Raw genomic sequence first — 22,348 nt, 5'->3', positions numbered from 1 at the left:
TCTCTCTGTCTGTCTCTGTCTCTCTCTGTCTGTCTCTGTCTGTCTCTGTCTGTCTGTCTCTCTCTCTGTCTGGATGGATGCCGATAAAAGCCCTATCAGGCAAGCGATTTGTCTTAGCGACACCCACTCCCATGACCAAGTTTTCCGGAGTTTGTGACAAATCTTGGGACTTTGGGAATCTTTCCGGGACGGTAGACACAAGGTAGCTTTGGTGGAATCTACGACAAACCCTTTCTACGTAGGGGTAAGAGGAGATATCAGTTTGACTGCCATCTGTCTTGACAGCTGTTGGGGGGGGGGGGGGGTCTTGGGCAAAGAAGAGCATGTCGTTGAGGTAAACTGAGTCTGGTCCCCTGCGCCCACAGGTACTCCACGATTATTCTGAGCACCTTTGTGAAGCATCAGGGGTGGAGGAAAGTCTGAAAAGCAGGGAATTGAAAAGTCTGTGCCCCCCAGACGAACTGGAGAAAGCTTCTGTGGGGCTAGAGGATTGGGGCGGCCAAGCAGGGCGTCTTTTAGGTCCACTTGGACCATCCAGCCTGAGGGATGAAGCACATCTTGAAGGAGGTGGATGCCCTCCAGTTTGAAATGGCGGTACAACAGCCACTTGTTAAATTTGTGCAAATTTGACCAGGTGTTGCCCATCATCGGCTTTGACAAGAAAAATGTTGCTGACAAAACCGCGGGATGAAGTGTTAGCGCATATGGCTTCCTTCTCTAGGAGCGAGACAACCTCTTAGACCAACTCAGCCTCTTCCTGAGAGAATTGGAGAGTTCTGGGTTGTGATGCCTGAACTGGGGATCCCCAAAACTCTAGTTGAAATCACTCAACTGTTTGCAGGATCCATTGCTTCTGATTGTCTCTACACGTGGAGAAATAGTACCAGATGGCCCCTTATTTTGGATGAGAGAAGAAGGGCGAACACTCGCCAATAGTGGAGGAAGCGTCAAATCCTTTAGCTCCTCTGCCGTGCCTGCCACGGGTCGAGTAGAAGTTTGCGAAACGGGTCTGGTCTTGGTAGTGGCTGCGCCTGGAGCCTTGTCCTCTTGGAGGGTGTTGGAAGAACGGTTGGCCGGCCGAGCGGCCCCTGCCTCGACTGACCCTGCGGAAAGCCTGGGGAGAAAAGGCTCTCTTGATGGAGTGAGCTTTATCAAATTATTTAAACATATTTTACAAATTTGCCCATCTCATTTATAAATGGCTCCCCAAAGAGCTTCTCCTGAGCTACTGCTCCCACCACAGAACCCGCGAAGTCCCCAAGTTTCGGACCCACTATTAATAGCAATGAGCCCCGCTCTGTGGATAGTGCGCAGTTGGCATTGCCTAGAAACACCACTGCATGCTGTGAGCCCTCCTGGAGAGAACCTGTGGCGAGACCAGGGAACCCAAAGACTTGACATTCTCCCCCATTTCAAGGATTTTTGGTGATGGGGCCAAGAGTGTCCAGAAGCTTATCCTGACACGCCTGCCCTTTGCTTGGGTCCTTCATGAATTTTGTGAGGAAGGTGGCCATGTTAGAATCAAGCTCTGGGGTTAAAGCCACCTTCCCATCCATTGAGGGGCGACAGCACTCTGCTTTAAGGTAACTATGGTCAGCTTTTCCCAAAGGGGCCCTTATGCGGCTCACTGCATAGTTTTCCAACTTGAGGGATGGAACCCAGTAGGAGGAGTGGTGATGGAGGATGTCTTCTGGGTCCAACATATCTGAGTCATCTGGTGCCATAGAGTACTTGGCAAGGGGGCTAGGTGTGGGTCACCAAGACCTAGACGGCCTCCTTATTCATATCGCTGTGGATATCATCCTAAAGGGAATCCGGGCCTGCGTTATTATCATTAAGGCCTCCTGTATCTCCAGACAGGAGGGGCAGGTAGGACGGATCTAAAAAGGCCTCTCAGAGGCGCACAAAGGCTTCTGGATCAACCCCTGGAACCCGAGGGACTTTGGTCAGTATAGGATCCGCCTCTGAGGGCTGGGCAGGAAGTGTGAGGTTTGGGGATGTATGCCCTTGAGGAGTAGAAATTGTCTTGCACAATCTGTTGCGTAAGGCGTTGTTCCATTGGTCCCATAGCCTTCTCCACTACCCTAGAAATAGAGGCATCTACAGCCTATTAGAAATCTTCATCCCACTATGGAAGTCACCCTCAGCCTCCATAGTCAATTGATCAGAGTGGGTGTAAAATAATAGGCATAGCCCGCTTACAAGAGGCCAGGCTGGTAGTAAAGGAGGCGCAGTTATTTCCAGCCTAGCTTCTCACAAGCAAGGACTGAGTACAAAATTCGGGTTTACACACCGCTTGCAGGTTTTCAAAACACATAAATAAAAGGCATTGTCATTTACAATGCCAGGAGCTCAAACTCTCGCAAATGCGAGAGCTTCTGCATTGCAAATGTTTGTTGAGCTCTGAGTCAGAGGCGGCAGTAGCCGTAGGAAAGCAGGGACCATGACGCCAGGCTGCACGTTTCAAAAGCAGGCAGGAGGAGGAAGCAGCTACAGCCAAAACAGACGTCTGTCTTTAAACGAACAGCAAATGTGGCAAGATAAGAGCAAGATTTACAGCCCTGTTTACAACAGAACTGTAAACCATGGGCGCTGGTCTCGAGTGCTCCAGCTTAAGGAAAGAAATAGTGCTCACAAGCTCTGAGTAACCACACATATAACAGGGACAGTCCTTGAAAATGGGTGGAGCTTTCAAAGCCCATATCTTGAATACAGCATGTTTTGCAGAGACCGTGCAAGCACTGCCTAGGCAAGTCCTAAAACAACACAGTTCCAAGGCATGAAAGCACAATAAGGAAAGTAGTGACTTGACTGCGAGCAGCAAAGAAAATGGCACTTCTGACAAGAACCGAGGACTATGTTACGCAGTCTACTTATTGGATGTTCATGAACTGTTTATAATGTTTGTTTTTTAACTAAATTTGCATTGTAGTGTTTTTTTTTTTTATAGATGCAATGAAGTGGCTGCTGTGAATAAAGCGAACAGAGTGATGGCATAATCCTTATTTCCGGTCCTGACATACAATTCTTTCCCTGACAGTTATCCTTGTAGCAAACAGTACATTTCTCACATAGCGGTACCTGGTGAAAAAAAATGCCACTAGACCTGAAGGCCAAGTAGTTTAATAAAGTTAGCAAATCCCCACTTAACCCTGTCTTCTTAAAATCGGTTAAAATATATATTTTGGATATAGTTTTTAAAGTTGCTGAAGAAAACTGCATTAAGTGGGAGGATGAGTAGGGAAAGCATGGACTGGAGCGATCTGTGTTGGACCACAAGGTCACAATTCCAAATCTCTGAAATTGCAAGGTCAAATCCCGCTGGGTTCCACTCGATTGTTCATCCTGTCTAGGTTAATAAGACAAATGCCATTGACTAGGACATGGGTACTCACAAACTTTCTCGGGGCCAAATTTACAGTGTGGTTTGTGGCCGAGGACCGCACCGGTGGGGGCTGGGTCAGTGGGGGAGGAGGGCAGGGCTAGAGCAAAAAAAAAACTGACCATGAGGTTGAACACAGGCCCCTCCAGCAGAGGCCTTTGTCCACTGAGCCACCAGACCCAGCATACATCCCTCTCCCTCTGTAATGACCTACTTCTCTGTGTGTTTTGGTGCTTCTGTCAGTCACCAGGCCATTACTTACCACATCCTTTCTCAGGCTCCAGAAAGACACCACATTTCACAATACTTACCCAAGAAAGGAATAAACACTGACGGCATATAAGACTATTGCTGAGGAGCTCGCAAATAACAAGTCACAACACCTCCCCATTCGAGAGGGTACACAACGCATGCTCCTCCTGGCAATGTATTGGATAGAATTTAGACATCCCTGATGGGAGGCACTTTCCCTTCCGTATCAACAATTACCCATTAGAGGGGAATCGCCCATCCCTCTGTAAGTACTTGGTAAAAAAGGGTCCCATGGGTCCCAACCTTCCCTCACAAGGAATACAAACAAATTATATGCTCTAGGGTTTCTTTATTACATGATAATCGGATGACAAAAGAAAGAAATAACTAATCACAGTAAACATTAGCAGCAATCATCAACACATACATATACATAGAACCTGAAAATAAAAGCATAGTTAAAAACAATAAGTACACCTGGAACACCTCACCATAATCTTAGGCATCTTGTCATCTGAAGAAGGGTCAGTTTCTCTTTCCTTCTCTGGTTGGGTCAGGACTCTGTTGCACAAACACGACTGCACGTCTGCACCGTGATGCATCACCAGACCGCCAAACCACCAGGTTCTATGTATATGTATATGTATGTGTTGATGATTGCTGCTAATGTTTACTGTGATGTTTAGTTATTTCTTTCTTTTGTCATCCTCTCTCGGTCCCTGCTGCCCTCTGCCTCCTCACCCGGCTCTCGGTCCCTGCTGCCCTCTGTCACCTCACCCCGCGTGTGTGGCAGCCTGGGTTGAGAGCTTCCCTGGCACACACAGCGGCACCAGAGTACTTCACAGGTCTTCAAAAGACCGTTTACTTGTTAATGAGGCTTTGTAATTTTTCACCTCTTACCGCCCCTGCATCTCCACTCTGTCGCTGGAATCGCCTGGCTCCCTTAGAGCAGAGTCTCTCGGAGTCCGCGCTTCTGCAACCGGTGGTGTTTGCTGACACTCTTTAAAAACAAACCAAAAAAAAATCACACTGGTATGATGTCTGCAAGGTCCGTGGGCTGCCAAGGAAGGTTTGTTGGGCCGCTGGCGGCCCCCGAGCAGTAATATGAGTACCAGTGGACTAGGATAACAATAAAAAACAAATATGTCCATAGTGCAGCTGAACATGTGTACTGCCAATATTCCTGTTATATATAGATCTATTTTCCTTTTTTTAATTCTCACCTGGTTATGCAGGGATGCTTGCAATGTAGGAGGGTACTTTTGAAGTGTGTAGTGACTAACTTTGCCACAACAGTTTCATTCATTAAGATGCAAGACTATTCTGCCACTGCCCAGTCAGCCTTTCAGGGGTGAGCCTCATTTGGAACTGCCCAAAACATCTTATCCTTCAGTGACTTGTGACATAACCTGATCCAATCATTCAGAAGCAGATCTATTATCTGACTAACCTTAATCTAGTCCAACTGACCTTTTACAGGTGATCCAGTGGTGTGACTCACTATTGGCTTACTAGTGTTTTTCGGTGGCATAGTATATGCTTTTCTCGTCTTTAAGACCTGATTTCAGTAGGTGACTAGTGCAGGCAAGTCGCCCTTAATCATGTGTGACACCTTCACGCAGGTCATGTTTTTTAGCCAGCAGCACTCTACCTTCCCAGATAGGCAGTTATGCTTGCACTTGCGTAGTTAGTTTGCTTTTGGTAATGAGAAGGTGGGGTTCTTATGGAAAGAGGAAATACCAATGCTGTGTGATTACGGTGGCACTCTGATGCTAGGAAAAGGGAGGCGCTGTTTTACAATTTAATGTTAGGGGCCCCTTCATTGATGATGAGTATAACTTTTGAACTGAAATGCCTCTGAACACATGAAAGTTCGCTGTGAGTTTGTTATGGACTCATAGTGCTCCATGTGTGGGTACAGGCACATTGCACAGGACAGGTCTTTAATGTAATTGTACAGCTCCTGGCCTCTGCGTACCTGATATTATCATTAATGTTTCAGTATTTTGCTCTAGATACACACTTATGTTTCACATACACATAGAAATACACAATTGGATGGTGAAGGAGGACTTTGATGTTAGCACAAGGACACCATGGCCTGTACCTGGCTGCTGTAGCCAGAATCTTATAGCTTTGCCAACAATCAATCAGTCATTATATTTCTAAAGCGCGCTACATACCCGTGAGGGTCTCAAGTCGCTAGGGGCGGGAGGGGGTGGGTTAAGAAGAGTATAGAGTACGTTTAGTTGCCTCTCCAGACTCTTGCTGAGTACCAACGTTTGATCATTATCCATCTATGACCCTACAATCCTCTGCATTCCTCACTGCTGAAAATCTCCACTGCTAAATGTAGCAAAGTGGGTTTCTGTTGCAGCAACCCCAGGGCATGCACTTTGACTGAGTATGCCCTGGGCTTCTGCCAGTCAGGTACCCAGGCTCTGTGTTCTTTTCCTAACCCTGTTATCATTGTTTCTACTATTGGCAAACTCTGGCCTATCCTTTAGTCCCTTGTAACTGGTAGTTATCATACCAAGGGCATGGTAGCCAGGGAATGGCCTATGAGTGCTGCGGCATGCATTATGCCGTTCTCTGAGACCTCTCGCCACCAACATGCACCACTGCCATTGCAGCCTGGGTGTTGTGGTGCAGCTAAAAGTAGAGAGTCGACATGGCACAAATCCCTGTGTACCATGCCTGCCGAGCACTGCATGAGGTCTAGGTAGGCCACCCTTAAGACAGGGTGCCCCATACCTCATGTGAGGACCTATCTGCACGAGGAGACCGGTCCCTATAGTATCTAGAGGCCATTCTTGGATATTAAAAGTGCCCAGTAAAGTCATCCTGAGTATGTGGTCTGGAAGCTGGCTATCACGAGTTTCCTAGTACCACAGTGGCTTTACTGAATCCTGGGATGTTTGGTATCCAACATCTCAGAATAATAAACCTGCACTGATTTCAGTGTCGGAATTATTATTCCATTCACTCAGGGGTCTATTCTAGAGGGACGCCAGAACCAAACCAACCTTTGGTGGGTTCCTGACTGGTAAACACCAGCCTGCTAACACAAGACATGTTCTGGACCCCTGGGTTAGGAGCCTATGCTTCCAGGGTCCAGAAACAAAGCCTTTTCCTGGGTGGAGGTGTTCAACCGTCCCCCTGGTCAGGAAGAGCCATCTGTGGCAGGGAAGCTTCAAAGGCCTTGCCACCTTTGCAACTCGATCCCCAGCCTCTCCTGCAATCTGGAAAAAGAACTATTGATGGACAGAATGCAGAACAATGTCATACATTTACCCCAGTACAGAGATCAGGGCCTAAATCCAACGATTTGTATTTTTTTTTTTTTGCTCACCATGCCATTCCAGTTTGAACCCAGCCATTTGCAAATCAGTAATCTTAAGTAATTACAAGTATTCTGAGAGATTACAACTGATTTTCTTAACTGCTAAGTAATTGGTATGCACCTACAAAACCAGCACACACTGTATCTTGAAAAGTGTCATTGTATTTAAAGTATCACTTACCTGCTGTTGAGTAAATCTTGGTTTTAGTAATATAAGAGAAGTGTGGCTCAATGGTTAGAGCGGCAGACCCTGATGCAGAGGTCTAGTCCAGGACCAGGGTTCAATTCTCCGCCTCGGCGGGTCTTGGGCTGAAAATTCCACGGACCTGATAATTCTCGCCTCGGTGCCTATTCCAATCATGGAGTCCCACTCTACAACTCTGGGCAATAGCTTGCTTAATCTCCACAACGGCCCCCACAACGCTAAGGATGCCTGGCCTCCACCTTGGGGGTGCCCAGGAGTGGACACCTCACAGGGAAAGCCAGGAAGGGTTCCACAGCGGTATTCGTACAAGCGCCTTGAGACCCTTGCGGGTGAGTAGTGCGCTATACAAGTATCAATTTACATTTAAATAACAAAGTAACAAAGTTTTATACAAATAATTGGTCTACATTCAGTCTTTGAGTGTGTGATATCATTTATTGCCTGTGTGTGTAAGACAAATGCTTAACGCTACCCTCTGATAAGCCTAACTGCTCAACCACACGACCACAAAATAGAGTAAGGTATTATCCACTTTAGCCTCTGGGGATCCACTGGACTCTGTGCACACTATACCATACTTTGGAATAGTACATATAGAGCCAGCTTCCTTCACTAACGTCACTGTAATTGCCAGGGAACATATTAACCATACCTGGTCTGCAACATAGTAACTTTGCGAGTAGGCAAATGGGCACCACCCAATCTTAGTCATTTAGTTCCACTAAACTGTATGTGTAAGAAATTGGGATATTATTTGAGGGCAGTAGGGGCCCCCTCAGGTTATGACCACAATTTTTGTTAGGGCAACTAAAGTCTTTAAATTAAGCTGAGCTTAACCACCTGGTTGAGATGGCACAGATCAGAGAGGCTTAACTTGGAGGCATTGTGTAAATATTTTTGCAGTATTGAAACCGTAATAAAGGCGAAATGCTGCCAATAAAAATCCCATAATAAATTAGAAGTATAGAATAAAATGTAATAAACAAAATTACAAAAATCCTATAGGAGAACTGCAGATGTGCATTTTTAAAGTTTTAAGGAAAAATAGTGCCAAGAAGTGCCATTGATATTCAGTGGTCACCGTAGACTAGCGCTTAACCATAATTTGACGCTGTCCTCGATGGAGTGCTGGTCAGGTACACCACCATGTTCCTCCTGGGCAAAAGGTTTTACCGTATGAATTTAGTGCTTTAATTTCCAATCCACCCCTAGAGTACACTTTTTTAAAACATTCAGGACCTCAGAGGATTCCTTTAAAGTCGCACACAGGGTGTCGGCTAGAGTCCAGTTCAGGTCTAGTTGCCACTGGTCATATAGAAGAAAGACCACTTGGAGCTTGTTTACCTGTAGCATGTACAGGCGGTCAGCCTTATGACCCTTGGAGGTGACTTCTTTGTCCTGAGTACAAGATAAAGAACCGGTCCAGTCCTCCAGGACTCTTCTCAGGTTGCAGACGGCACGTTCAGTCCCCTTCCGATGTTCCTCCGGTCCAGGAGTGTTTTGCACTGTTGCCTGGAGATGCCACATACATACCTGGCACAAACTAGTGGGTGGGAAGAGCCCATGGGGAGGGCCTAACCAATGGGCTAAAGGCTCCTGGGGTTAACCTCACCAACCTTAAGCATTTTCCAGATGGCGAAAGATGGCCTTACTAACTTAGGGTGGGGGTGTTCGTGGGGATTGTACTATGGTATTCCTGATATTCTCGAACATCTAACACCAACATCCAGTTTGAAGCAGTCCCCGGTCCCTCAAGAAACCCAGAGATTGAAGTGTGGTAGAACCAAGCTGGATTTCTAGCAACCAGGCAGTGAATATGCAACAATTGTTTTGGCATCTGGCCTCTCCCTTTGAAGTGTGTCAACTCCAGCAGTAGTTCACACTATTGTCCAAAAGAGACCTACTGTAATTGTAGTTTTGTGGTTATTTTGACCGGTCGAATTTGTAGTTTAAAACTCCACAGCTAAGCTAGAGAGGAAGCCTGTGGTCCTGTTTACACTGTCACTGTAGTGGATGACATAATGGAGTTTGCAGGCCCCTATTGACATTTACCTATACATCCCTGGTATATGATAAAAAATTTACCCAGGGCCTGTAAGTTAACTTGTATGTGCCAAGTATCCCAATTTTCCCATGTAGAAAGGAGGAGCACACACACTTCATCACAGGTTGGTAGGGCTAAAGTGCACACAGTTCTACAGCCAGCAAAAGGAGAACGATCTTGGGTGACCATGCAAAAAATGTAGATTTCCTACAATATTCGTTTTGCTCCTAAATGGTCCTGATGCAAAAGTGAAATATTGTTGCACACTTGGATTCTTGTGTTGCATAATGATCTGAATGTGGGACTAATACAAAGCAGACTGTTTTGAGACGCCTTTTTTTCTAGGAGAGTATAGTCTTCACTCATTTTTGATTAGAATTATGGGTATTTGATATTGTTCTTTTGTTAGCCAGTCCTGTGAATGTCGAAGAGAGAGTAAAAAGGGTCAATTGGTTTTATATATGTTGTGGAATCTTTGTAAAGTTTGTATTTTGTCCAGAGTCATAATTAGCCCAATATGGGCAAAACCTGTTTCCTCGATGGTTGGTGGTAGCCTGAGTTAAGTTTGTATCCTGTCTTGCAGATTACACTGTCCATATTTTGAGTTTGTAAATCAATTCAATTCAGTTCAGTCAATCTTTATTCGGAGCCGACATCACTCCGCGAGGCCGCATGTGTAGTTCGCAGCCAATTGAGAGAAAACAAGGACCCCCTGGGTATCGGTAGTACACAGACTCCTAGGGCAGGGTAATAACCAATGTGGGTAAAAAAACCTAGGCCATCTGCAGAATGAGTGACCAGAAAGTCTAGGACCAGTGGAGAGAAAGAATTATCGAAAAATAGTGTGTATATTAAAAAATATATATTTAATTGGACATAGATAAAAATCATATAGAGACTCAAACACATAAGTCAGACTATATGATACAGTGAAATAGTGACATAAAATAATGTTAAAAAAGCTAAATTCAACGTCAATAAATTAAAAACAGATACATCATAATAACATTATAAATCACACAAAATTGCAGATGATTATACATTCAGAATTAAAGATTGACAATTGCAAATATTACGAATATATAAGGACTCAAGTCCTTATAAATTCGTAATATTTGCAATTGTCAATCTTTAATTCTGAATGTATAATCATCTGCAATTTTGTGTGATTTATAATGTTATTATGATGTATCTGTTTACATAAGTCAGACTATATGATACAGTGAAATAGTGACATAAAATAATGTTAAAGCAAAATTTAACGTCAATAAATTAAAAACAGATCCATCATAATAACATTATAAATCACACAAAATTGCAGATGATTATACATTCAGAATTAAAGATTGACAATTGCAAATATTACGAATTTATAAGGACTTGAGTCCTTATATATTCGTAATTCAATATCCACCCACTAGTTTTAATTTATTGACGTTAAATTTTGCTTTTTTAACATTATTTTATGTCACTATTTCACTGTATCATATAGTCTGATTTATGTGTTTGAGTCTCTATATGATTTTTATCTATGTCCAATTAAATATATATTTTTTAATATACACACTATTTTTCGATAATTCTTTCTCTCCACTGGTCCTAGACTTTCTGGTCACTCATTCTGCAGATGGCCTAGGTTTTTTTACCCACATTAGTTCGCAGCCAAGACTGTCGATTGCCGGGTGAGTGAGCAGAGCAAGCGGTGGCAGGAGCAAGCAGGGAGGACGTGGAAAACGCCGAAACCGCGGCTCCACCGCTGCCGCCTTTCTGCCGTAGCGGGCAGCCAAGTGGAGCAGAGTGAGCTGAGCAGAACAACCAGGAAAGAAGATCGAGCGGGAAAGGCGCCGAACCGCAGCACCCTCGAACCGCGGCCCCGTCCCCCTGACATCGGCAGCCTCTCCTTTAACCTTCCTTCTCTCTGCGGTGAGTTGGCATCTAGCCGTGGATTGCAGGCAGCGGCAGCGGACAGCGGTAAGCTAAGTGGGGCTGAGTGTATGCGCATCGCTGGCCTGAAATGAGACGGGAGCAGCACACGGAAGGGTACAGCACACGGAGCAGCAGGCTTACAGCAAGGATGGGTCAAGCCAAGTGGAATTAATTTATTTTGTTGAGGAAACTGCCCATTTTGCCAGGAAGATTGATCTCATCATTGACAGCATCCGCTGCAACACAAGCCGACTAAAGCCTTAAGTTCCCCGTTAGTGATCTTGTGTATGTGCCCAACATCACAGCCTGTCACAGTTGCTGTAACTGCTCCAGGCAGGGGTGGTTCCTAGTTAGTGTGTGCTCCTGAAGCACCACAGAGGTACCACTGAGGTCTAGGGCATCGAGGCACTGAGGCATTAAAGGGGCACTGCTAGTTACTTCCTCACTACAACCTTGCAATGAGGTCAGGGAAAACCAGGAAATTGCAACTCAAACCCCTACCCAAAGCCATAAGGCAAGAGTCCTTAAGTGATAACTCCGACACGGCGGAAGCACTTTCTCTGGACACACCCCAGCCCAGAGTGACTCACGGACCTGCTCAGTCACCATCAACTAAACTTTCGATTCCCCCCCGCACTTCTTCTCCCCCTACATTGTCCGGGCCAGAACCCTCTGTCAGCTCCAAATCCTCAGATACAAAACAAGGCATGACCGTCTGTGTGGCCACTTCCCCCAAACGGGTGACATTGAGGGATTTCTTTAAAAACGCCGCAGCCACAAAAAAGCCAGGCCTTACCCCAAATACTCTGTACAGCACTACGCTAGAAGCTACAGTCGCCCCTGTGTTTTCAGATCGGAAGTTAAATCAAGTAAAGGCTATGATTCATGATGGCCCCCACAGGTCAGGCCTCAGTCCGCTTCAAATCACATCTTCCTCAAGAATTTCAACAAAGGACGAATACTCAGCTCCAAATGTTACCGAAGCTCTTCACCATCACCTCTACAGGGATTTAACGTGTTCAACACGACCAGCTACCAGCCAATACAAAGCCAACTCTAGTCTCACCTCAAAATTCCCCTTTAAGGGAGGACGACCAGCTTTTTATTATTACAAGCTCGCCACCACCGTTAACAACAAATGCACAGACTACGATTATGGCTACGGGTGAGCATGCTGGGCGTAAACCAGTATTAACCGCCCAAAGGGAACTACAAATAGGGCCTACCTTATGCGAGGACCTCTTATCACCCACAAAATTCATACCAGAGCCATTTGACCAGTCCAACCACATGGGCCTCTCAACAGGCAGCCCGATCATTAATAATTCATTTGACTGGTATTTTTTTGCAATGACGATCACAACAAGCCTCCCGCCATGGAGAGCTGCCACTTGTACAACGAGAATATTCTGTGGCCTCAACTCCTGCAAACACTCCAATCAACAGTTTCAGCTTTAAAGTACCATTCTGATAAATTGGACCTGCAGGTGGACCTCTTAAACACATTGGCCGTGTTCACAGACTGGATTAACCAAAAGCTAGAGGACCTTAACACCCTGATTACAAAGGCACAATCTAAAGCTCATCTGGTGCAGGCGGTATGTTGCTGTTCACCAATAATCGACAGCCTCTCCTCGTTACAAGAGTTCTTCGCGCCCTTTCTAAATGAAGTCAAGAAACTCCCGCTATCAGAGCAGACCTGTATTTCATCCCAGGATTATTGTTCTCCTGTGGTATCTGACCCAGTTGTTCAGAAGACAAACCACTATCAAGGCCCAGATAATAATAAAACCTTATTAGAAATTTCAAGAATTGTCAAACTAACCACCCCTGACACTACCAACCCCCCTCTTGAACTGCAAAACATGGACAAGACAAACCGCATGATCTGTCAATCCTCAACAACTAACTCAACCTCCTTAAAACCAAATCAAGCCACTCCTTTTAAGAGCACATGCTCAATCTGCAACATGGCTCCCAAGAGCTCCTGCTCGGTTGCTGATAAAGAAGTGACTGTGGGTCACATCCACAAGATGAGTAAGCGAGAGAAAAAAGACTCCGGAAAACCGAAACCGACAAGTAACAAACTCGAAACACAATAAACCACTATTTAAAAAAAAAAACTTCTACCTCCCCACCGGGCTCGCCCAGCACAACAAGTTCCAATACCAGCCAGTCCTCCCAACAATCAACTTTGTACAAAAAAATCAACAAATCCACAACCTGCACTAAATGCTTGGTCTGACCAAATTGAAGTTCTCAACCCTACTCTCCAAACATCACCAAAAGGAGGCCTTCCTCCACCCAACGAGATGCCCGAAATAGATCAGGCTAGCCCGTCACCCACAAACGACATCCTAATGGCTACCCCCGGTGCTCGTACATCTATCCTGCTGACAGCAGGCAAGACAAGACCAGGGAAGAACCCAGAGTGTCTAGCACACGTCGCAAGTAAACCCAAACACGACGCAGAGGAAAGGTGTTGAAAAATTCAAACTACGACCCAGGGACCTGCCACCAAGTGTAAAATCACTCTTAATAAAGCAAGTCTTCTATCCCTTAGCAGTAAAACCATCTCCAACAAAGTGTCTCCAAACCTTTCCAGCAAAAAGACAGGCTCCCCGCAAAAATCTTCTGGAAACCATTGGGGACCAGACAACACCGCAAAATCTCCAGCCCTCACCATCGTCCCAACAGAGAGCCAAATGTGCAAAGAAGGGAACCAGACCAAACTGTTACTCCCGGAGTATATTTCCCAAGGCCCGCATGACATTTTGAATCGTGGGAACATTCTCAGACTTTTTAAATCCATTCCAGAATTAAGCGAACTGGTATCTAGCGACATAATATCTATTGGATTTAAACCTAGCAACAGTAACCGATCAGTTGAAACTAGCTTGCTAACCTTGGCAACCGAAGCAATAAATTACCTGGTACTAGCACAGACAGAGCAATTTAACAGCTGGGTTATAAATCTAGTAACATCTACCGACCTTCGGTACCCCTCAATTTTGACTATTGCCTTGGTTCCTGCAATCCAATCAGTAAATCTACCATTTTCGGCATTAAGATCAGCTCTTAGCAGCTCTCTAACAGAGTCTGGCGAGTCTGCCACAGAGAGCCAATCCATTGTAATGCCCGACTGGTACTGACTGCCATGGGCCCTGTTCCGAGGCCATAATGATTGAAATATTATCCGCTCCAGCTTGTTCATATGCTCCTGGAACATTAATGGCCTTGATGCGAAACTTCAATCCCCTGACCGTCTGGAATTCCTGAAAAAAAAATAACCTCATACTTCTCCAGGAAACCTGGTCTGTATCAAGTTCCCCTATCGAAGGTTATCTTGAATTTAGGTTACCAGCAATAAGAGTGCACAAGCTTGGCCGGCCACGAGGCGGCCTTTCGATCCAGGTCGCCTGTAAATTATCCTTGAACATCAAAGTGTTGGAATTTAATGAAGACTGGATTACTGGCATCAGAATTAGCAGTTCAAACTCAGCCAGACTGCTTTTTTTGCTTAACATTTATGTTGCACCTCACTCTAGCAAAAAAAAAGGCCAAATTCGACCTACTGATTGACATCTTGTCCAACCTGATAAAAGACCATGGTGCAGTCCCATGCTTAATTTCTGGAGATTTTAATTTCAATTTACACTTAAGCACTCAAGAAGAATATAACGAAATACTCCCTGCCGAACCATTGTACCTAGTGCCCCTTCTCAAACCATCCGGCATCAGGCCAAGCAAGTTGGGTAAATATGTTGTTTTACAACTTAACAGCCTGGGTTTCACTGTATTGAATGGGAAATTTTCTATGGATTCTCCACCAGCCTGGACTCGAACTAACGGCCTCTCCTACTCATTTCTTGATTACACGCTTGGAAACTTCGAAATACTCCCTCAATAGAGAACTTTTATATTGCACCTCTGGGTGTCAGTGACCATCGCCCCCAAATATTTGGCTTATCCCTCAATGTTGCTCATCATTCGGCAATAGCTCACACTACAACTGACATGCACAGAGATCCTTAAAAGATTGAAATGGATGGATCATCTACTCCCCGCAATAATGTAGATCTCGCCTAGGAGAATGAAGCACAGGAGAGATTGATACAATTAAAATATGGGAGTTCCTCGTCCAACAATTGCTGAGCCAGTTTCCGCCTTCAGTATGCAAATCTTCATACCTTGCACAATCCCCCATTACAACAGAGACAAAAATATTAAAGTCCAAATGCAATGCTGCATTACGTCTCGCCAGGAAACGTCCGGGTGATGTTCATGCATTCGCTGTCTACAAGCAAGCTCAGGAAGCATTGAGAGTATCAATCAACAGGGACAAACCTACAGCTGCTGACCAGTTCTGGTTGAAACAAGTCCACGCCAGTAAAAACTCCAATCCTCAACCCTTTTGGACACTGGTGAATAGGACGGCACTGGGCGTAACTGGCCAATGCAGCGCCAACATAAGTGAAGCTGAATGGGCCCTTTTCCTAACAGAGCCCTTCCAAAATCAAAATAAAGAAAGGGATCAATTGAACATCACATCACCATGGAAAACAACGAGAAATGGCACATTATCCATAAACGATAAACCCAATGTTTCTACCTCACCGATTAACACAGTGGAAACTAAGTTCCAGCAAGACCCTTTACTTTCAAACTTCTGGTTCTCTTATGAAGGCATGAGTCAAAATATTACTCGCCGTATTAGCAACGCCTGTTCGGTCGGGGCCCCGGGCCCTAATGGGCTCCCGCAGGTGCTGTATAAAGCGGATCCCACGCTTTGGTCCGTACATCTGGCCCCACTATTTTTGCATTGCCGACACACTTATGATATACCAGAATCATGGAAAGGAGCAGTAATTCACCCAATTTTTAAAGGAGGCAGAAGAGCCGATCCTAAAAACTACAGGATGATAGCACTCCTAGACGTAGACTCCAAATATTTTGCCAGTCTCTTGTTGGAAGATTTGTCGTCCTGGGTGCTAAAAACTCTGCTGCTGCCATTAAACCAGACTGGCTTTGTGGCCAAATCGGGCACTACTAGCAACCTACTGGCCCTATCCATACTTATGGAGAAAGCAGCATCCTTAAAAATGCCATTGCACTGCTGCTTTGTTGACTTTAAAGCGCCCTTCAATGGACTGCCTAGGGACCTGGTATGGCACAAATTACAAAAATGGGGAATCCCGAGTGACCTGTTGAAATTAATAATTCAACTTCATTCAAACACCTCGATTCGCATCAAATTGAGTGACTGGTCACATGTCTCAAGAAAAATACCGACTTTCTGTGGAGTCAAACAAGGGTGTGTTGGCCCCTCTTTTGTTTATTCTTTTTATCTCTGACTTATCCCACCTATTGGATTAGGTCAACTCTCATCCCCCTTCATTTGGTGGATCCCGAATTAGTAATTTGCTTCATGCCGATGATTTTGTTTTACTCAGCCACACGAGGGTCGGTTTAAAGAGACTATTTGACCAGCTGCTTTCTTTTACATCAAGTAACGCTCTGGAATTAAATCTTTGAAAAAACGAAAGCTATCACCTTCGGGAATTGGAAGCCGCAAACATGTGGGTGGTTCTTTGACGGCAAAAAAACCTGAAACTGTGGCATCATATAAATATCTGGGCATTCACATGGATTCCAAGGGCTCTTTTGTAAAACTGAAAGAAGCAGTCAAAGCAAAAGCACTGTCCCCCGAAGCAGCAATGATGAAGTTTTGGCACAGCTACTTGGCCCAAGCTTATCCCCCCCTCCTGACAATCATGAAGGCAAAGGTACCAAACAGTTTAACCTACGGCCAAGAAATGATGTTGGGGAGCAATTCGTCAATGCTGAATAAAACAACAACTAGAATCTACAAACGAGCTGGGCACCTTCCGAAATCGGCATGTCCGGCTCAGATCAGACTCTAGTTTGCCTTCTGAACCATGAGGGCGTCGGTACAGGTGCTTTCATCAAGTTGTGCCACGGACTGCGTAATTCAAGCGAAGGAAACCTGGAGACCAAGTTGTGGCAAGAAATATCAGGTCAACCCAGTCAAAAACACCGATGTTTCCTTGACCACTCTTTGAAGCTGATCGATGCCGTGGACTATTGGGGAACTAATCCGCCCTTGCAGGCATTTAAATTGTCCATTAAAAGAAGTGTTCGCCTCTGGTCTTTTCATCAGGCCATGGCACAATTGTCTAAACGAAAACATGCCTGGTCTATAATTACTGAGCTCAAACCCAGATCAGAGGCCCCATATCTTTCGAGCACATATGCAGCTGTTTGGAAGAAAAGATTTATGGCCCTGAGGATGGGCGCATGGCCCTTTTTAAAACACGTGCCTGCATGGCATCATTCAAATGAGGACACTAATACTAGGGGCTGCGGTCATAACTCCGAATCAATTGAGCATGTGGTGTGTTTTCCCAGCATTTCTCAAGGATAGAAGGCGGTTGTTGCGAGGTGAATGGATCAAGCACGGCGTTCGATCATGCCGGCAAGCCATTATATCAGCAATAAACGCCAACAACACAATGCTTAATGTTAAATTTGCAAAATTTGTTTTCCAAATTGCAAAAAAAACTCCGTAGGTTTGAAGGAACCATTGCCACAATCTTAAAATTCATGACCGATCTGGGACGTCCCCTATTAAACTCCAAGACTCTTACTGGTGGAGCCTTTGTATGTTTTACTGAAAGTTGGAGGCAGGTTTTACACTCGCCAACAAGGTCATTATGTTTTTAAACACATTTTACCTGCTTCTTGCTTTAAAAATAATAATTACTTATTCATATATATTTCACACTACTGTATTTTGTTAAACAATTTTAATATTTTGTTGCATTTAAGATTAAACTTATTTTTTGTTTTTTAAATTGTCATGATTTTAAGTAATCGAACAATAAACAATGTATACGCACTCCATAAAAAAGCATAATAGTTAAAAAAAGCTAGTTATAAACTTCCGATATTTTTGTGCAAACAGTTTGCAGTAACATGAATTACAATGTAATGTGAACAAAACATCAATAAAACAATGCTAAAAGGGCGAGCACGTCACAAGACTGCATCACATTAACAGGGGAGATCTCGGGTGGACCTTTCTTTATCTTTATAACACAATTTAAAAGGTTTACTACAGAGAAACCTACACAGTTGCAAGTGCATCTTCTGTAAGTGTAATAACTACCAAAAAATACCAAATGTACAGTAAATTGTTCAGCTAAATCAGATGGACATCCAGGTAAATGTAACAGGTCGTGGTTTGATACCTAAAAAAAATTCAAGTCAACCGTATTCAAACAAGTTTGTAAATCATACCAGTGTTTTGTAGTTAAAATCTTAGCATTCAAACTTTTGTATCCTTTCAATGATCTGATACAATGTAAAGGTGTGTTTGATGATTTTGATCACTGATGCTCTTGTAAACTTATTCATTGCATGTATTGCTCTGTCCTCATTCCTAAGAAGAACGATACCGTTCACAAAACTGCAACATTCCTTTTAGTTTGCTCTCTGAAAGAAATGTTAATATTTCTAATTAGATTGATGCATTGCTTAATATTGCAACAATGACGGATGCTTTTGCTTTTCCACGTGTACTGCCAAATCTACAGATAATCTTTTGCAAAAGGCTACTATTTCAGTACAGCTGAACAGGGCATTAATCCCAGAGATAGACTAATTTAGAAACTAGCAGTGTTAAAAATCTAACCACTAAATGGAGTGTTGAGTCCGTTTATGGACTACATTCTTTGATAGGAGGCTCTGTTACAAGACGAACAGCTGCAAATATGGAATGATATTGCAAATAAGGAATGTTTGGTCCTGGAAACAAATCTCACCAACCCACAATTTCTAAATTAAAAGCCTGTCATCTCTATCACTCGCAAGCCTATTACAAGGTCAGATAAAAGCTCAGTAGATTTTAAATGGGTAATTAGAAGAACAATTTTCCACATCCCATCCGTTCAGGTAGCTCCTAGGAAATCGGGGTCTGAAAAAAATCCTCTGCACATTTATTGGACATTTTGCTGTAAGGCACCTTCAATATTCAATTTCTCGGCATGAGACTATGGATTCAGGTTATCAATATTGAGAGCTACCCAATAAAAATTATTAGAGAATGCAAATTAGATCTAAGAGAATTCCGATAGTCTCACTATGATTCGACCTACTAATTTCTGAAATAAAGATAATAGGAAGAGAAACAGAACCAGTGTAATTGCAATACACGTGAATACAAAATTACTTAAAGCAGACACTCAAGGGTGTTTTAAATGCAGGTAATAATCACAAAGGTACCCCCACATCCCCCAAACTCCAGAAGGGCACAGTATACTAAAAGTAGCTTCAAATCCATGTTCCCGAGTATGACACTAAAATCCAATTCGCTGTTTGGCCATTCCCTTTGATGAGGAGAATGTATGCCAAATGAGTTTGGTGGGCCTAAAGCAGTGTGTTGATTTGAAAATTAGTTAAATTAGTTGTGAGTTATATAGTCCTATTAGATTCTACCTTTGACACCATTCTGTAGAGTCAGACTTAATATTTGCGGAAAAGTTGGGCATGCTCAAACATACTATTTCCCAGTGGAGTCCTCATAGTTAACTATAATGAACATTAATTTTCATTCCCCATTTATGTATCCATCTAAATATTTTAGTCCACATTGAGAATCCAATTCCAATTCCAAAAATTCTTTATTTCGGCCACAAGGGCCATAAAAGATGCAGTAGAAAAAAAAACAGTACATAGTTTTAAAACACAGTATTTACAATAAAAGTAGAAATGACCTGCTAGGCCTGCATAGGAACAGAATACAGAATAATGTAAGTCAGGGGGACATTTTCTTCCTTATTATCCATGCTGCCATTAGAAATTTAGAGACCGCAAACACAATGTGGCCTAGAGTATTAGTCTTCAAAACCCTGTAGGCCTGTGGGTACTTCCTAAAACCCAAGTTCCGACACAAGGGTGCTATCCAGCGCCTCCTCGGGCTCCGGTAGGCATGACAACCAAACATAATGTGCAGATCATCTTCGTCGTGGGCTTTACAGCATGGACAAAGTTTGTCACCCCCTGCAGACCATTTATAAGTAAAAACTTTGGTGGGTAGTGTACCAAACCTCCATTGCAGGAACAATTTCCTTGCCAAGAGAGGAAAAATAAAATCCATAAAGGGTTCAAATGCGTAGGAATTTTTGGAATCTAAAAAACGTCCCGTCAAGGTGCCACTATCATGGGCATTAACCATGGCAGCAAGGTGTTTGTTCTTGTACAGCTGGGCAAGGGTTTTTCGCGAGATCCTTTGGCAGCCCTGAGCTGGGTCATCCCATAGGTCTGGCAGATTCAAGCTAAACAGTTCCGACTTGATAAATGCCAGCCATGGAATTTTGCTGTTGGCATTCAGCCTCATGACGTGAATAAGGTCCTGTCTATAGTGATGCAGTTCCTCGGTGGTCCAAATCCGATGCCAGAACTTCACAGGCTTGGACAGAAGATCCTCAGCAATAGAAGGAAGGCCCAGGTCAAGTCTTAAGGGGAGGAGTGGCGTACCTTGCGGAAGCGCAAGTAAGCGTCTGAGAAAACAATTTTCCACCCCTGCCATGACCTTGCCTGCTTTGTGACCCCACAGCTCACTGCCATAAGAGGCTGCTGCCTTCGCTTGTGACCTGTACGTTTCCAGGGCCGGGCTTACAGGCTTAAAGGAGGACTTATTGGCCACCTTCAGGAGTGCGCCCGATAGCTGGGAGAGTTTCAGCCTAGATCTAGCTACCTGGGAGTCCCATGACAAGTTTTCTTGCAATGATACCCCCAGATATATAAAGGTCGAGACCCTCTCAAGAGTGGTATCCCCCAATGTGGGGTTGGGTCTGGTTTTGGTGGGGGGGTTGAAGATCATGAACTTAGTTTTTCCCGTGTTCACCTCCAACCCATGCAGGCGACAAAAAATGCCAAAACCGTCCACAATCCTCTGTATCCCCATAGGGGATTTGGAAAGCAGGAGGGTGTCGTCGGCAAACATTATTGCCGGGACCCTCCTGCCTGCCAGGAGCGGGGCGTCGTTGTCTTTAACAGCGTCAAGATGTTGAATGACGCTGTTGATGTACAGACAGAACAGGGTCGGGGCCAGGACACAACCCTGTCTGACGCCTCGACGGACCGGGAATTTGCCCGAAAGCCTTCCATCCCTCCCACACCTTACTTGTGCAAAGTTGTTCTCATGCAACCTGATGATGATACTAAGAAGGTGGGGGGGTACTCCTAGGTTGTTCAGAACCTCCCATAGCTTGCCTCTAGGGACGAGGTCAAAGGCTGACCTCAGGTCCACGAAGACCATGTACAACCGTCCTCCCTCCAGCGTGACCGTCTTCCAATATAGGAGTAGGAGGCGGAAAATTTGGTCCATGGTCGACGTGTTCTTCCTGAAGCCAGCCTGGAGGGGGCTCATGATGTCGTTGTCCTCCACCCAGTCTGTAAGATGGTTTAAAATGAGGCGCGCAAAAAGCTTTTGGGGGACATCAATTAGGCTAATGGGCCTGTAATTGGCGGGGAGCAGAGTAGATCCCTTCTTGTGGATTGGAACAATCTCTGCCCCCCGCCATGACCCGGGGATCGCCATACCTCCTAGGATGGCATTAAAAAGGATAAGAAGGTATGGGCCCCAGATATCCGGGTGATGCCTAAAGAGATCCCCGGGTAACCTATCCAGGCCTGGCGCCTTCCCCAATGGTAAATGCTCCAGGGCAACTTCCACTTCCCCCAAGGATAGTTCCATACCAGAAACCTGGGAGCCCGGAGGGACTTGGAAAACTATGTCAGGACAAGAGTCAGTGTCATAATAAAGTACCCCGAAATAGGCCTCCCAAACCGCTGGGGCAATGTTAGGTTCGATTGCTTTATTGAGCTCCCCTGTCCCATTGTTTACAAGGGCCCAAAATTTCCTGGAATCCCTGGTTTTTAGGGCATCATGGAGATCCTGCCAGTGGTTCCAGTCCCACTCGGCCCTGGCAGTCGCCATCACTGATTTATAGTATTTCCTGAGGTCACATACCTTGGCCTTATTGGACCCCTCTTTAATTGCAGCAATAAGCTCAGATTTTGCTGCCCTGCAGGAGGAGGTATACCAGGTGGGAACATGAGTCTTTTTCTTTCGAGTAGGCACCACCGGGTGGAAAACCTCAGCCAGATCCC

At 44.6% G+C, this 22,348-nt stretch overlaps 1 protein-coding gene across 10 annotated transcripts in view; it reads left to right on the top strand.

Moving 5' to 3' along the window:
- The window catches only part of RNF4 (ring finger protein 4), a 405,745-nt gene that overhangs the window by 82,436 nt on the left and 300,961 nt on the right, over positions 1-22,348 (top strand). The window lies entirely within an intron of this gene.

The sequence above is a fragment of the Lissotriton helveticus genome, chromosome 2_2, assembly GCF_964261635.1.
Source record: "Lissotriton helveticus chromosome 2_2, aLisHel1.1, whole genome shotgun sequence".
Lineage (NCBI taxonomy): Eukaryota > Metazoa > Chordata > Amphibia > Caudata > Salamandridae > Lissotriton > Lissotriton helveticus.
This window is presented reverse-complemented; position numbering and strand designations above follow the sequence as displayed.